Source organism: Clarias gariepinus, chromosome 1, assembly GCF_024256425.1.
Source record: "Clarias gariepinus isolate MV-2021 ecotype Netherlands chromosome 1, CGAR_prim_01v2, whole genome shotgun sequence".
NCBI lineage: Eukaryota > Metazoa > Chordata > Actinopteri > Siluriformes > Clariidae > Clarias > Clarias gariepinus.
Window position 1 is genome coordinate 28,315,213 of NC_071100.1, and position 15,435 is coordinate 28,330,647.

Genomic DNA, 15,435 nt, shown 5'->3' on the forward strand with positions numbered 1-15,435 from the left:
GTAAGCCATCAGCCCACTGCGCAACGGGAATTCGGCTGGCCATCACCTCGTCTGTAGAGCTCAAGCCATTCCCACCATACAACATAAACACTGAGACTGCTCACATGTTTTTCGAGCAGATTTAGCGGCACTCTTATGTTTAGCGCCTTAATTGTATATCATAGCCAAGATTAGGAAGAGATGGAAACAACGGCTTTGATTTAGACAGAGATCAAAAGGTCATCAGAACACTTTTGCACAGCTTTTGCTGAAGTAAGCTTCTGCTTGTAAAAGTCGCTCCAGCTCCTCAGCCGCCGCCGAGCGTCGCTCCAGCTCCTCAGCCGCCGCCGCCCAGCACAGCGAGCGTCGCTCCAGCTCCGCCTCCGCCGCCACCCAGCACAGCGAGCGTCGCTCCAGCTCCGCCGCCGCCCAGCACAGCGAGCATCGCTCCAGCTCCGCCGCCGCCCAGCACAGCGAGCGTCGCTCCAGCTCCTCAGCCGCCGCCGAGCGTCGCTCCAGCTCCGCCGCCGCCGCCGCCCAGCACAGCGAGCGTCGCTCCAGCTCCGCCGCCGCCCAGCACAGCGAGCGTCGCTCCAGCTCCTCAGCCGCCGCCGAGCGTCGCTCCAGCTCCGCCGCCGCCGCCGCCCAGCACAGCGAGCGTCGCTCCAGCTCCGCCGCCGCCGCCGCCCAGCACACCGAGCGTCGCTCCAGCTCCGCCGCCCAGCACACCGAGCGTCGCTCCAGCTCCGCCGCCGCCCAGCACACCGAGCGTCGCTCCAGCCCCGCCGCCGCCGCCGCCCAGCACACCGAGCGTCGCTCCAGCTCCGCCGCCGCCCAGCACAGCGAGCGTCGCTCCAGCTCCGCCGCCGCCCAGCATAGCGAGCGTCGCTCCAGCTCCTCAGCCGCCGCCGAGCGTCGCTCCAGCTCCGCCGCCGCCGCCGCCCAGCACAGCGAGCGTCGCTCCAGCTCCGCCGCCGCCGAGCGTCGCTCCAGCTCCGCCGCCGCCGCCGCCCAGCACAGCGAGCGTCGCTCCAGCTCCGCCGCCGCCGAGCGTCGCTCCAGCTCCTCAGCCGCCGCCGCCCAGCACAGCGAGCGTCGCTCCAGCTCCTTAGCCGCCGCCGAGCGTCGCTCCAGCTCCTCAGCCGCCGCCGCCCAGCACAGCGAGCGTCGCTCCAGCTCCGCCGCCGCCGCCGCCCAGCACAGCGAGCGTCGCTCCAGCTCCGCCACCGCCGCCGCCCAGCACAGCGAGCGTCGCTCCAGCTCCTCAGCCGCCGCCGAGCGTCGCTCCAGCTCCGCCGCCGCCGCCGCCCAGCACAGCGAGCGTCGCTCCAGCTCCTCAGCCGCCGCCGAGCGTCGCTCCAGCTCCTCAGCCGCCGCCGCCCAGCACAGCGAGCGTCGCTCCAGCTCCTCCAGCTTCGCATGTTTGAAGGGAAGGACGCCTAACTAGTGAGCGAGGAGCGATATTGATTTGGGCGCACGCCGTGACAGGCTGAAAAAACTGTTGTCAGATTAATGTGCAAAAACTATATAAGACTACATGGCCTTTATAAGACTTAACTTTTATTTAAGCGCACTCACAATAACGAAAAAAATTAATGATTTTGTAAATGTTTGAAAGCAAATAAGGTGCGCCGTTCTGTATTGTTTTTGGTGAACTTAAGCACGTCAGAAAATGAACTCAAACGTTTTTTTTAAATGGTCAGAGTCAGTCTGCTTGCTGTTTTCCCGACGCATCCATAATCAAACTTCATGAAAAACTTCATGAGTGCTGATTTGGACTATGGAGTAAATTAAAGAGGAGAATCACGATGCCGAATCGAAGTCCTGAGCCCAGCCCTCATTTAAATAAAATTAAATTAACAAATATTATAAGTAAAAAAACAATAGCCCATGTTTAGGAACCGTTTATAAATTCTTTCCGACATGAGTTGGCCTGGTGTTATGCGCAGAGCGCCGGGAGATTTTCTGAAGTTTCGAAATCGCGGGGCATTTTTTCTAAATAGATGCTATCTTTAATAACTGATGGAGGTTTTGAGCTGTATACACACGCATTCCTGCCTATACAACTCTTAAAACTACACCTGTGACACAATAACAGTAATATTTCGAACATTTTGCAGGCTGATATTTGGAGAAACGAATGAATAATGAATAAACCAGTTGTTGGGTCAAAATAACCCAACCAGGTGTTCATTTGTAAACTACATCTCATATGAGCCAACATGAGCAACCCAACAATGTGTACCTAAAATAATCCAGAACTTAAATAACAATAAACAGATATAGAGATACGCTGTATAACAGTCACTATTGTATTTACTGCAACGAGCGAAAATGTCACTTTGCGCCACCTGGCGGCCATTTTACGAATGATTTTAAAATGACAGTAAAGTGACAGTGTGAAAGTGACAGTGTAGTGTCAGTGGAGACCTATTGGTCAGTGTTCAGTAGTCTGATGGCCTGATGATAGAAGCTGTCCCTCAGCCTGCTGGTTCGGGACCGGATGCTTCCATACCTCCTGCCTGACGGGAGCAGTTTAAATAGGTGGTTACTGGGGTGACTAGAGTCTTTGATGATCCTCCTCGCTTTCCTCAGGCACCGCTTCCTGTAGATGTCCTGGAAGGAGAGAAGCTCACCTCCAATTATTCTTTCGGAACACTGCACCACTCTCTGCAGAGCTTTGCGGTTGTAGGCGGAATGTTGTAGAATGACCTAAGCATGCGGGGGCTCATGCCAAAGGTATCATATACCTTTTTGATATTTAGTTTTTAAAAGCCTTGAGATACATGGCAAGAATTTGAACATCATTCCAGTTTTGACTTTGGGGTCAGGATATGCTTGGATAGCCTCTTTTAAACAAAGATCCCAGAAGTTTCCTTGTCCTTTTACCAGAAGCACAACATCCCTCACTGATTTGTTTAAATTCAAACTGTTAGCACATAAGCAGGTCGTCTCCTGAACATAGTATTATGAAATGCTCAGAAATAAAATGCTCAGAAAATCCAAATAGGAGGAAACCGTGGGTTTCAAATGCGTTGTTCTTCTCTATTTTGTAACCTTGGCTGATTTTATTATTTTCCAGACTGCAACCTAAATAGAAAAGCATGTGATGCCTGCTATCTGCATCTTATGAAGGAATTAGCCACACTTATTCAGAGGACATTTCAAAGCAGCTCTGTTGTTTTGTGGATGGATGTCTGTGGATATCAACAGCTTTTAGGTGTCTTTGTCCTCAATATCAGGAAAAAAGACCAAGAGCCTGATTACACTAAATCATATTTTTACAGAATTTCACATAATTTATAAATAAATAACATAAAGGAAAATACATACCAGCAGCCTGTCAGGGATCAATATTATATTTAAATATATATAACATTTAAATTTGTTAAACCATTCATAAAAATAAATTCCTAATGAATTATCATTTCTTTTTGGTCAGAAGATTATTTTGATAACTGATTATTTTCAGTAACAATGCTGGCAAAAGCATTGACTGTAATTAAAATTTTAAAAAGTTCAAATTTTAAAAAGTACTAATATGCTGTTGTGCTGTTGTGTTAATATGCTAATATGCGTCATACAGCGTCCGGAAGGCGATTAAAGAGGCGAAGCAGCGCTACGGGGGGAAACTAGAGTCACAACTCCAACAGAGTGACTCTAGGAGCCTGTGGCAGGGACTAAGGACAATAACGGATTATAAAGCACCAACATCCGCAGATGAACGCAGACGTGTCTCTGGCAGACGAGCTGAACACTTTCTATGCTTGCTTCGAGGCTGCAGCTAATGCTAACGGCACTAACGGCTGCAGACAGGAAGTCACTGCCAGCACCGGAAGCGCGTTCATCATCACCGAGCATGACGTGAGGAGAGCCTTCAAGAGAGTAAACACCAAGAAAGCAGCAGGACCAGTCGGCATCTCAGGCCGTATTCTCAGAGCCTGCGCAGACCAGCTAGCACCTGTGTTCACTAATATATTCAACATTCTTTTATCTCAGTCAGTTATCCCCACATGCTTCAAAGAGTCCATCATTGTTCCTTTCCCAAAGAAACCTCATCCTGCTTCCCTCAATGATTATCGCCCTGTAGCCCTCACCTCAGTAGTGATGAAGTGCTTTAAACGCCTGGTCAGAGACTTCATCATTTCTTCACTACCAGACCCACTGGACCCACTACAGTTCGCTTATTGTCCAAACCGTTCCACGGACGATGCAATCTCTCATCTCCTCCATACATCTCTCACTCACCTGGACACTCGGAGGGGGAATTATGTAAAAATGCTCTTCATCGACTACAGCTCTGCATTTAATACCATAATTCCCTCCACACTTACCACCAAGCTGGAGCACCTGGGTCTCAGCTCATCCATGTGTCAGTGGATCTCCAATTTTTGACTGGCAGACCAAAGGCAGTAAGGATGGGCGGACATGTCTCAGCCTCCCTCACTCTCAACACTGGAGCCCCCTAGGGTTGTGTTCTGAGCCCCCTGCTGTACTCTCTGTACACCCACGACTGCGTGGCCACTACCAACTCCACCACCATCATCAAGTTTGCTGACGACACTGTTGTGGTGGGCCTGACAAACAACGATGAGACGGCCTACCTGGAGGAGGTTGAAAATCTGGAGAACTGGTGCCAGAGGAACAATCTCCTTCTGAACGTCAGTAAGACAAAGGAGCTGATAGTGGACTTCAGTACAAAGCAGGTGAGGACCTACCAGATCCCCGTCATCAACAGGAGCCCAGTGGAGAGAGTGGACAGCTTCAGATACCTCGGTGTTCACATCACGCAGGACCGGGCATGGTCCTGTCACATCAACACCGTGGTAAAAAAGGCCCGGCAGCGTCTCTACCACCTCAGACACTTGAGAGACTTTAGACTGCTCTCCAAGGTGCTCAGGAATTTCTACTCCTGCACCATAGAGAGCATCCTGACGGGAAATATCACGACCTGGTTCGGGAACAGCACCATGCAGGACAGACGAGCTCTACAGAGGGTGGTGCAATCAGCTGAGCGCATCATCCGCATCAAGCTCCCTGACCTGCACTCGATCTACAGCAAGCGGTGCTTGACCAAGGCCAGGAAGATTGTGAAGGACCGCAGCCACCCCAACAACGGACTGTTTACTCTGTTGCGGTCTGGGAAGCGATTCCGCTCCCTGAAGGCCAACACAGAGAGACTGAGGAGGAGCTTCTTCCCGCAGGCGATAAGGTCTCTCAACCACACCACTATGCAGAACTAACACAATCTTTTCATATTTGATCAATTAATCAATCTTTTTACACCCATGGACACTATGGACAATTACACGCACACCTTCCTTCATATCTACACTACATGTTGTACGTTTACATCCTGGACCATTGCACAAAGACACTTTAATAACTTTGCACACCTACCTTCACAACTACACTACATTTTTACGTTTACATCCTGGACCAGTGCACAAAGAGACTTTAATAACCTTTGCACAAAGACACTTTGTTCTATGCATATTTGCACACCCAGTACAGTATATTTCAATTTGTACAGTATATTTCTCAGTACAGTATATTTCAATTGTTACAGTATATTTCTATTTTTATGTACATCATATTTCTATTTTTATTTTCAGTTTTATTTTTCCTAGCATATTTCTATTTTTATTTTTAATTCTATTTTTCCTAGTTTAATTAAATTTTTCGATTAAATTTTTCTATCGTATTTCTTTTATTCATATTTATTTCTTATTGTAAACTTTAATTCTCTTTTAGGGTCACTGGCAGTCGTATAAGCATTTCACTACATTTCGTACTGTGTATGACTGTGTATGTGACAAATAAAATTTGAATTTGAATTTGTTTATATAAGAACAGCTAGTTCACAGAGATGTATGTGGCAGAAACTCCAAATGAACAGAATTAAAAATTGTTCTTTAGAGTCTAAGCCTAAAAAATGACCAATTAACAGCACCTCAGATTAGAGGCGTTATAAAGTCTTTACAAAGCATAAGTAGCAGACACATCTCAATATCAACTGTTCAAAGGAGATTAATGGATTTTTGGACGACTTCAGCATTCCTTTACAATGTAGAAATAAATAAAAATCAGGAACAATCATGGAGTTAGAAAGTGACACCAAACTTTTGAACGGTAGTGTATATTGAAACTCCTGTTGTCTTATCCGTGTTTTCCGTTCAAGGTTGTCTCCCCAGTCACTGCTGTGTAGGTGGGAATGTGTTACATAGGTAATTTGTAACTTCAGTGTAAGCAAAAATGGATGCCCCACTTGCAATTTGTAGCAATCAGTGATTAGATTTTTTTGTGGTCTACGGGTGTACCTGGTGCCAAAAGAACTCATGGAAGAGCATAAACAGAAGGTTGGATATTTGCAAACAAAATTCACTTTGAACTTTTTTGTAATTTTGTTGTACAAATTGTATTATACAAATTTACAATACTCTAAGAAAGGTGAAAGTTTCTTAAAAAGAATTATTCCTGGTGATGAGACATTGGGTTATCCCTACAAGCCTCAGAGTGAATAGCAGAATATAGAATGGAAACATCTTAAATCTCTGACCAAGAACATGTTAAAAAGTCAACCATCGGCAATTCTCAAGGGCCAGTATTAAAACATTATCAGAAAAAAGCTTTAATTCACCAATACTAATTACATTAACATAAGTATTAAATAGCTAGAGCCTAAACTTTAAAAGAACTCACGACCTGCTATCCAAGGTCTTTGTGCATTTCATTAACGTGCCCAAGCAGTATAACAATAACTAAAAGCTCTTGCCTAAACCAGCACTTTAAAGATCATGTCTGACTTTTCTCCTTTCTTCCTACCCAAGTTACTGCAGGAAATCTATCCCCTGTCTTTATAAATTTCATATGGAATGAAGGTTGTGAAGCAGGGTTAGGTATGATGGTTTAGGCTTCTATTCCCTAAGAGTATCTTACTAAGATAGAGTATCTTGTTGGCCTTCTCCTCAAGAGACATTAGCATGATTTAACATGAAAGGACAGTCTTTTTCTGCCATGTTCTGGCAAAAGATTCAGCGTAGTGGAAAAGAGTCATATTTGATTTGCTTACATTTTCTTTTTTTTTTAAAACAGGTCATTTTTAGTCCTGGAATGGATAAGAAAAGATACAAACCTGACCCAAAAGAGCATTGAACCAATAATTTACATCTGCTTGTAATACAAAGCATGATCTTTTTTCACTTATAATCTAATGTAGAGCACAAATTTGTTTGGGGATGCTGCATGTGCAATATATTGTGTATCCTGTAGAGCCTCAGTAGTATTGGCCATGTGCTTTGCTGTCAGTTTGATTAATAAGTGAATCTGCATGGCTAGGCTGATGAAAGATTAGATTAACAGGAAAAACGGTGATGAGAAAAGGAGAGATTGAGGGGTAGATCAGATGAAGAAGTAATAGAGCAGGTCTCTTTTCTAAACTGAAAGGAGGACAGGGGTTAGAAGATGCTTAAGAGGGGCTAGACTGAAAGCCAGTCTAGTCTTAAAGAGGAAAAGTAATCTGGAATTTTGATGTCACATCAAGATATACAATCAGAAGTTAGCAACAGTGTGAGGGAAAGTAAAACAGCATAAAAGAAAGCTGAGATGTAGTGTCACTCCTCTTAATTGTTTTTCTGGATAGTGTCCTCCATACTATATCCATTCCCTCTGTCCATTCTCTAACTTTCTTCTGCAGTCAATTTGTGACGTGAAGAAGCAATGTCTGAGGAATTGCAATGCAATGCATTCTTCTCAGGTCAAGTTTAGAATAAATTCTACTGTTTGACAGAAGTAGGGTCGACTCTATCTGGAAAGTGCATGATTTTATGTGTCCCGAATTTGGTTTGCTGTTTATTTAGGAACCAACAGTCATTGGTACACACAATGCAGCTCTTTAACAGTTGTATATATGATAATGTTTGGAAGGTATACCATAACTGGAGCTGAAGACCTCTTTCACAAACACTGTTGATTGGTTACAATGGCTATCAACATGTTTATATATACCAGCATTAGTTTGCTGCTTCTTGTTGTATATAGACAGTGGGGCAAAAAAGTATTTAGTCAGGCACCAATTGTGCAAGTTCTCCCATTTAAAAAGATGAGAGGCCTGTAATTTTCATCAAATTCAAATTTTATTTGTCACATACACAGTCATACACAGTACGATATTTACATTTACATTTACATTTAGGCATTTGGCAGATGCTCTTATCCAGAGCGACTTACAAAAAGTGCTTTAATGTTTACATAATTGGATACATATTGAAATATGATATGCAGTGAAATGCTTATACAACTGCTCGTGACCTAAAAATAAAAGAATATGAATGAGAATAGGGATAGGAAATAAATATGAAAATTAAAATAAAGGGTAAATTTAAACTAGGAAAGAATAAAATAAAATATACAAATAAAAGATAAAAATAAAATAACTGTACAACAAAAATACACAATAAAGAAAATATATGAAGAATATATAAAGAAATGTAGAACAATAAGAGCAGCGTGTAAGAGTCCACCACCAGAGGTTGCTGTTTTTTATTTGTAGTTTTTGTTGGCTGACTCAGTTTCCCAGCAGGCACCTCGATCAGGTGATGCGAGTGCACACCTGAGCAGAGGTAGCCGTTAATCCATCTATAAATAGCTGTTTAGTCTGGGAAACTGGGTCGAGCATTTTTGGTATCACCACTATCATTTGTGTGGGCATTTTGTTTTGGTTTGTTTATGTTCTTTGTTTAATTTATATTTTGATTTAAGTTGTGTTGACTTGGGCTCTCACATGTTAAATCTCCTTAGCGTAACATCTCCTTAGCGTGTCGCCTGGCCTGGCCTGGCCTGGCCTGGCCTGGCCTTAGCGTGTCACCTGGCCTGGCCTGGCCTGGCCTTAGCGTGTCGCCTGGCCTGGCCTGGCCTGGCCTGGCCTTAGCGTGTCGCCTGGCCTGGCCTGGCCTGGCCTGGCCTTAGCGTGTCGCCTGGCCTGGCCTGGCCTGGCCTGGCCTTAGCGTGTCGCCTGGCCTGGCCTGGCCTGGCCTGGCCTTAGCGTGTCGCCTGGCCTGGCCTGGCCTGGCCTGGCCTGGCCTTAGCGTGTCGCCTGGCCTGGCCTGGCCTGGCCTGGCCTGGCCTGGCCTGGCCTTAGCGTGTCGCCTGGCCTGGCCTGGCCTGGCCTGGCCTGGCCTGGCCTTAGCGTGTCGCCTGGCCTGGCCTGGCCTTAGCGTGTCGCCTGGCCTGGCCTGGCCTTAGCGTGTCGCCTGGCCTGGCCTGGCCTTAGCGTGTCGCCTGGCCTGGCCTGGCCTTAGCGTGTCGCCTGGCCTGGCCTGGCCTTAGCGTGTCGCCTGGCCTGGCCTGGCCTTAGCGTGTCGCCTGGCCTGGCCTGGCCTTAGCGTGTCGCCTGGCCTGGCCTGGCCTTAGCGTGTCGCCTGGCCTGGCCTGGCCTTAGCGTGTCGCCTGGCCTGGCCTGGCCTTAGCGTGTCGCCTGGCCTGGCCTGGCCTTAGCGTGTCGCCTGGCCTGGCCTGGCCTTAGCGTGTCGCCTGGCCTGGCCTGGCCTGGCCTTAGCGTGTCGCCTGGCCTGGCCTGGCCTGGCCTTAGCGTGTCGCCTGGCCTGGCCTGGCCTGGCCTTAGCGTGTCGCCTGGCCTGGCCTGGCCTGGCCTTAGCGTGTCGCCTGGCCTGGCCTGGCCTGGCCTTAGCGTGTCGCCTGGCCTGGCCTGGCCTGGCCTTAGCGTGTCGCCTGGCCTGGCCTGGCCTGGCCTTAGCGTGTCGCCTGGCCTGGCCTGGCCTGGCCTTAGCGTGTCGCCTGGCCTGGCCTGGCCTTAGCGTGTCGCCTGGCCTGGCCTGGCCTGGCCTTAGCGTGTCGCCTGGCCTGGCCTGGCCTTAGCGTGTCGCCTGGCCTAGGCCGTCTCTCTCCTGTCCCTAGTCTCTACGTGTCTGCCCTAGTCTCTCTCCTCTAGTGTCTCCCTCTAGTGTCCAGTTTCAGCTCCACACATAGTTTGTGTGTCCTGTTATGTGGTTGTCCTCCTTCTGTCTGTGTCTCGCCACAGGACGTGTTTTGTCCCTTTGCCTCTGTCTCGCCACTGGGTGTGTTTGTCCTTCCTCTGCCTGTGTTACGTCACAGGACGTGTGGTGTTCATCCGTCTGCCTGTGTCCTGCCAGAGAGCCCCTGTTAGCACAAAGTTAAGTATTGTTTGAGTTTGTTTGTTCTTTTGTTTGAGTCTTTACTTATACTTTTATGTTTACCATCATTAAAAGACTCTTTTTGATTACACAACCCCTCTGCCTCTATGCCTGCTCTCTCTGCCCACGGCGATCAACACCTGCTCTTACACCGTGATCGTGACACAGCGGAATAAATGGTAATAAAAGAATGGTAATGTCCATGGTTGTGCAATCCACATATTCAAAGTGACTTATGCAGTGCAAATATGCTTAAAGTGATTTATTTAAAGTGACTTGTGATGGAATGTTTTAATGACCACGAAGTGTAGTTGTGCAGTGGCCACTAGTGTAAACAATTAACTAGAATGTCCAGTATGTGTGTAAAAATTATATGTGTTGGTCGGTACTGTGTGGTGGTGTGATTGAGAGACCGTATTGACTGCGGGAAGAAGCTCCTCCTCAGTCTCTGTGTTGACCTTCAGGGAGCGGAATCACTTTCCTGACCTCAACAGAGAGAACAGTTCATTGTTGGGATGGCTGTGCTCCTTCACAATCTTCCTGGCCTTGGTCCAGCACCACCTGTTGTAGATTGAGTGCAAGTCAGAGAGCTCTGTGCGGATGGTGCGCTCAGCTGATCGCACAACCCTCTGTGGAGCTCGTCTGTCCTGCATGGTGCTGTTCCCGAGCCAGGTTGAGATGTTTCCCGTCAGGATAGTAAAAGTTCCTGAGCGCCATGGAGGGCAGTCGGAAGTCTCTTAAGCATCTGAGGTGGTAGAGATGCTGTCGGGCCTTTTTCACCACGGTGTTGATGTGACGGGACCATGACAGGTCCTGCGTGATGTGAACATCGAGGTATTTGAAGCTGTCAACTCTCTCCACTGGGCTCTCGTTGATGACGGGGGTCTGGTAGTTCCTCTCCTGCTTGGTGCTGAAGTCCACTATCAACTCCTTTGTCTTGCTGACGTTTAGAAGAAGGTTGTTCCTCTGGCACCAGTTCTCCAGATTCTTAATCTCATTCAGGTAAGCCATCTTGTTGTTATCAGAGATCAGGCCCACCACGACGGTGTCGTCAGCAAACTTAATGATGGTGGTGGAGCAGGTAGTGACCACACAGTCATATGTGTACAAAGAGTACAGCAGGGGGCTCAGAACACATCCCTGGGGGGCTCCAGTGCTGAGAGTGATGAAGGCTGAGACATGCTCGCCCATCCTTATTGCCTGTGGTCTGCCAGTTAGGAAGTTGGCGATCCACTGACACAGTGATGAGCTGAGTCCCAGGTGCTCCAGCTTGGTGATGAGTGTGGAGGGAATTATGGTGTTAAACGCAGAGCTGTAGTCGATGAAGAGCATTTTAACATAATTCCCTCTTCTAGTGTCCAAGTGAGTGAGTAAGTGATGTGTGGAGGAGATGAGAGATGGCATCATCTGTGGAACGATTTGGACGGTAAGCAAACTGTAGAGGGTCTAGTGTGTCGGGTAGTGAAGAAATGATGAAGCCTCTGACCAGGCGTTCAAAGCACTTCATCACTACTGAGGTGAGGGCTACAGGGCGATAGTCATTGAGAGAAGCAGGATGAGGTTTCTTTAAGACAGGAACAATGATGGACTCTTTGAAGCATGTGGGGGATCACCGACTGAGATAAAGAGATGTTGAATATATCAGTGAACACAGGTGCTAGCTGGTCTGCGCAGACTCTGAGGATACGGCCTGAGATGCCGTCCGGTCCAGCTGCTTTCCTGGTGTTCACTCTCTTGAAGGCTCTCCTCACGTCATGCTCGCGGTCTTGTACGGGTCCATGTGCCCCGTCGCGAGTCTTGTGTTGTAGCAGCGGTGCGAGATCTCAGAGCGTCGCGGATGGTTTTATCCACCCACGGCTTCTGGTTGGGAAACGTTCTAATAATCTGTGCGGTGTGCACGGGCTCTCAGCCTGTTCCTGACGCCGGCTCGTTTCCCTCGAGGCCGCCGCTTCGCATCGCGTCCTTTGTTCTCCCCCAGGATCTCACTTGGACAGCTCGGATGCGGAGTTAAAAACATTGTATTGTGAGTACATTGTATACCAATAGAAACAAGAGTGTCTCTACCATACTTAATGTACTCAATGGTGGTAATTTTGCCAGTTTTAAAACGCTAAAAACTAACTTAAAAAACAAAAACAAAGAAAAGGTGGTTGGAGCAGTCGTGACGGTAGCCGACCTCACCAGCGCCATCTTGGAAAAACCGGTTCATCATAGACATACCTCCACTATGAGAGACAAAATAAGGAAAAAAAATTCAGAAAATCACATTGTAGGATTTTAAAAAAATTTATTTGCAAATTATGGTGGAAAATAACTATTTGGTTACCTACAAACAGGCAAGATTTCTGGCTCTCACAGACCTGTAAATTCTTCGTTAAGAGGCTCCACTGTCCTCCATTCATTACCTGTATTAATGGCAGTCACATACAACTCCACTATGACCAAGACCAAAGAACTGTCAAAGAACACCAGAAACAAAATTGTAGACCTACCAATGGGTAAGCAGTGTAAAGAAATCAACTGTGAGAGTAATTATTCGAAAATGGAAGACATACAAGACCACTGATAATTTTCCTTGATCTGCTCCATGCAAGATCTCACCCTGTGGGGTCAAAAAGATGACAAGAACTGTGGGTGAAACTTCCAGAACCATACGGGAGGACCTAGTGAATGACCTGCAGTGAGCTATGACCAAAGTAACAAAGGCTACCATCAGTCTAATCAGACTAATAGTTAAAGATAACATAATTGAACACAAAATGCAGTTTTTAAATGATGGTTTTTATTATTTGGGGAGAAAAAAATCCAAACCTACATGGCCCTGTGTGAAAAAGTGATTGCCCCCCTTGTTAAAAAATAACTTAACTGTGGTTTATCACACCTGAGTTCAATTTCTGTAGTCACCCCCAGGCCTGATTACTGCCATACCTGTTTCAATCAAGAAATCACTTAAAGGTCCTACACATCATATTTTTCATTAAATGTTAATATGATCTTTAGGGTCCTAATGAAAAGTTTGTATTATATGTTAATTAAAAATTCAAAATTATTGTGTAAAAAAAACACTAATTTTACCTGGTAAAAACTAGCTCTGTTCTCAGCAACCTGTTTCAGTACATGCTAATTTAAATGCTCATGACCTCTGCTGAGCCCGCCCCCCCAGTTCTGTGGGGCGTGTCTTCACAACACACGTGAGGTATAGCCACGGAAGTGTAGTCCTGTGCAAGCAATGCTTTGGACTGCATTACCCACAAAGCATTGCCCACAACGCAGTGCTTTGTGGGTAATGCAGTCCAAACTGGAAAACGCTGGATTATAGAGCCTGAGCCTGTTTTCTTCAGTCGTTTTTGGTTTAATTTAAGTACGGAACCTACGCGGAAGTTTGTAATATCGCCTGACAACGCAGAAAATAAAACAATGGACATGCATTGACTCGATTTGTCTTTCTCATCACTGCATGGGCATGAATTAACAGGCTGTTGCGCTGCCGCGAGCAACAACAACAAAAACCGGAGAAGCTTACCGAGAGAGATACGGACGCAATGTGTTTACTGATGTGTTAACATGACTTCTTAATCTTCGACAGACATCGTTATAAACCATCTAACGTAACAAAGGTAAGCATAATATAGTTTTCCGACTACGTACACAGTTTGCAACTAGACAATTACCTTAATGCATTGTTTATTATAAACGGGCGATTAGGGATTATATAGAGACGGATGTACATAGAGAAGAAGCCATAACCATGTTCTATGAGAGTATAAGTTAACTTACACTCCGCATTTATCGTGATTATTAGAAAAGGCGATCTGCAAAAAGTCATAGTGAAATAAATCACACTCACCGAGCCTGGTGAAGATGAAGCAGGAACACGAAGCGTTAGTACAGATCCATTTTTTAGGAGCAGCTTCCTAGTAAAACCTGCTTTATATTGACTCGCGTTTATAAAGCAGTCTGGTGAAAAATGATTATCATGAACGCATTTAGGTAAATCAGCAGGGACGTTAGCTTTAAAAACTAAATTCAGCCACTGCGTCCTCAGTGGCTCAGATACCTGACCCTAGGTAGGTACCCTAGGTCACTAACCCTAGATAGTAAATGACAATTTGTGTTTACTTGTGTTATCTTTGACTAATAGTTAAATGTGTTTGATGATCAGAAACATTTTGTGTGACAAACATGCAAAAGAATAAGAAATCAGGAAGGGGGCAAATAGTTTTTCACACCACTGTACATATCCAGGCCCAAATGAAGTTTGCTGGAGAGCATTTGGATGATCCAGAAGAGGATTGGGAGAAAGGCATATGGTCAGATGAAACCAGAATGGAACCTTTTGGTAAAAACTCAACTTGTCATGTTTGGAGGAGAAAGAATGCTGAATTGCATCCAAAAACACCATACTTACTGTGAAGCATGGGGGTGAAAACATCATGCTCCGGGGCTGTTTTTCTGCAAAGGGACCAGGACGACTGATCCGTGTGTAACACTTGGATTTATTAAAATCGTTAGTTACTTTGCTACGGGGTCGAGAATCAAAATACGGGTTTTTAAACAACACTTCCGGTATTGCGCAATCAAGACAGGACAAGTAAAGACGCGACACAATAACTATATATAAACCAAACCAACGTGTATTAAACCAAACAAACCAACAAACAAACAAACAAGGTGCACCAAAACCAATATATACAAAATATATACAAATAGAAACAATGTGTATGGTGTATGCGGGTGTGTGAGTGCGTGTATGATTGTCCAGAGTTAATGATATTGCGGTGTGTGAAATGATGCACAGGAGAGATTGGCTCGGCCTCACCGGTAGTGATGACAAATCCGGGAGCTCGAGCAACGGAACGAGAGGTGAATTGTTAGTGTCTATGAGGAATAATCCAACCGGGGAAAAGTACTCCTTCAGAACTATCCAACAAACTCTCTCTCAGAAAAAATAGTGCGCTAGGTGAATCTCTCCGTGTCGAGCCACTTGCCGGTTCCGGCTTTATACCGGCACACGTGACCCGACGCCGCTTCCGGGTTCTGTCGCGCTGTAGTTTCCTGTTGGGCTGTATTGATGGCGAATCTGAGCTCTGGTAACCATTGGTCCCAGTTTTGGTGATGGTCCCCGACGTATGAAGCGATCTTTGTCTTCAGAGTTCGGTTAACTCGTTCCGTCAGGTTCGTTTGTGGGTGGTAGTTCGTAGTTAGCTTTTGGACGCTCCCCCAGGTTTGGCAGAGGTGTGCCAGCAGCTGAGACGTAAACTGTGGTCCTCGATCGGATACTAGA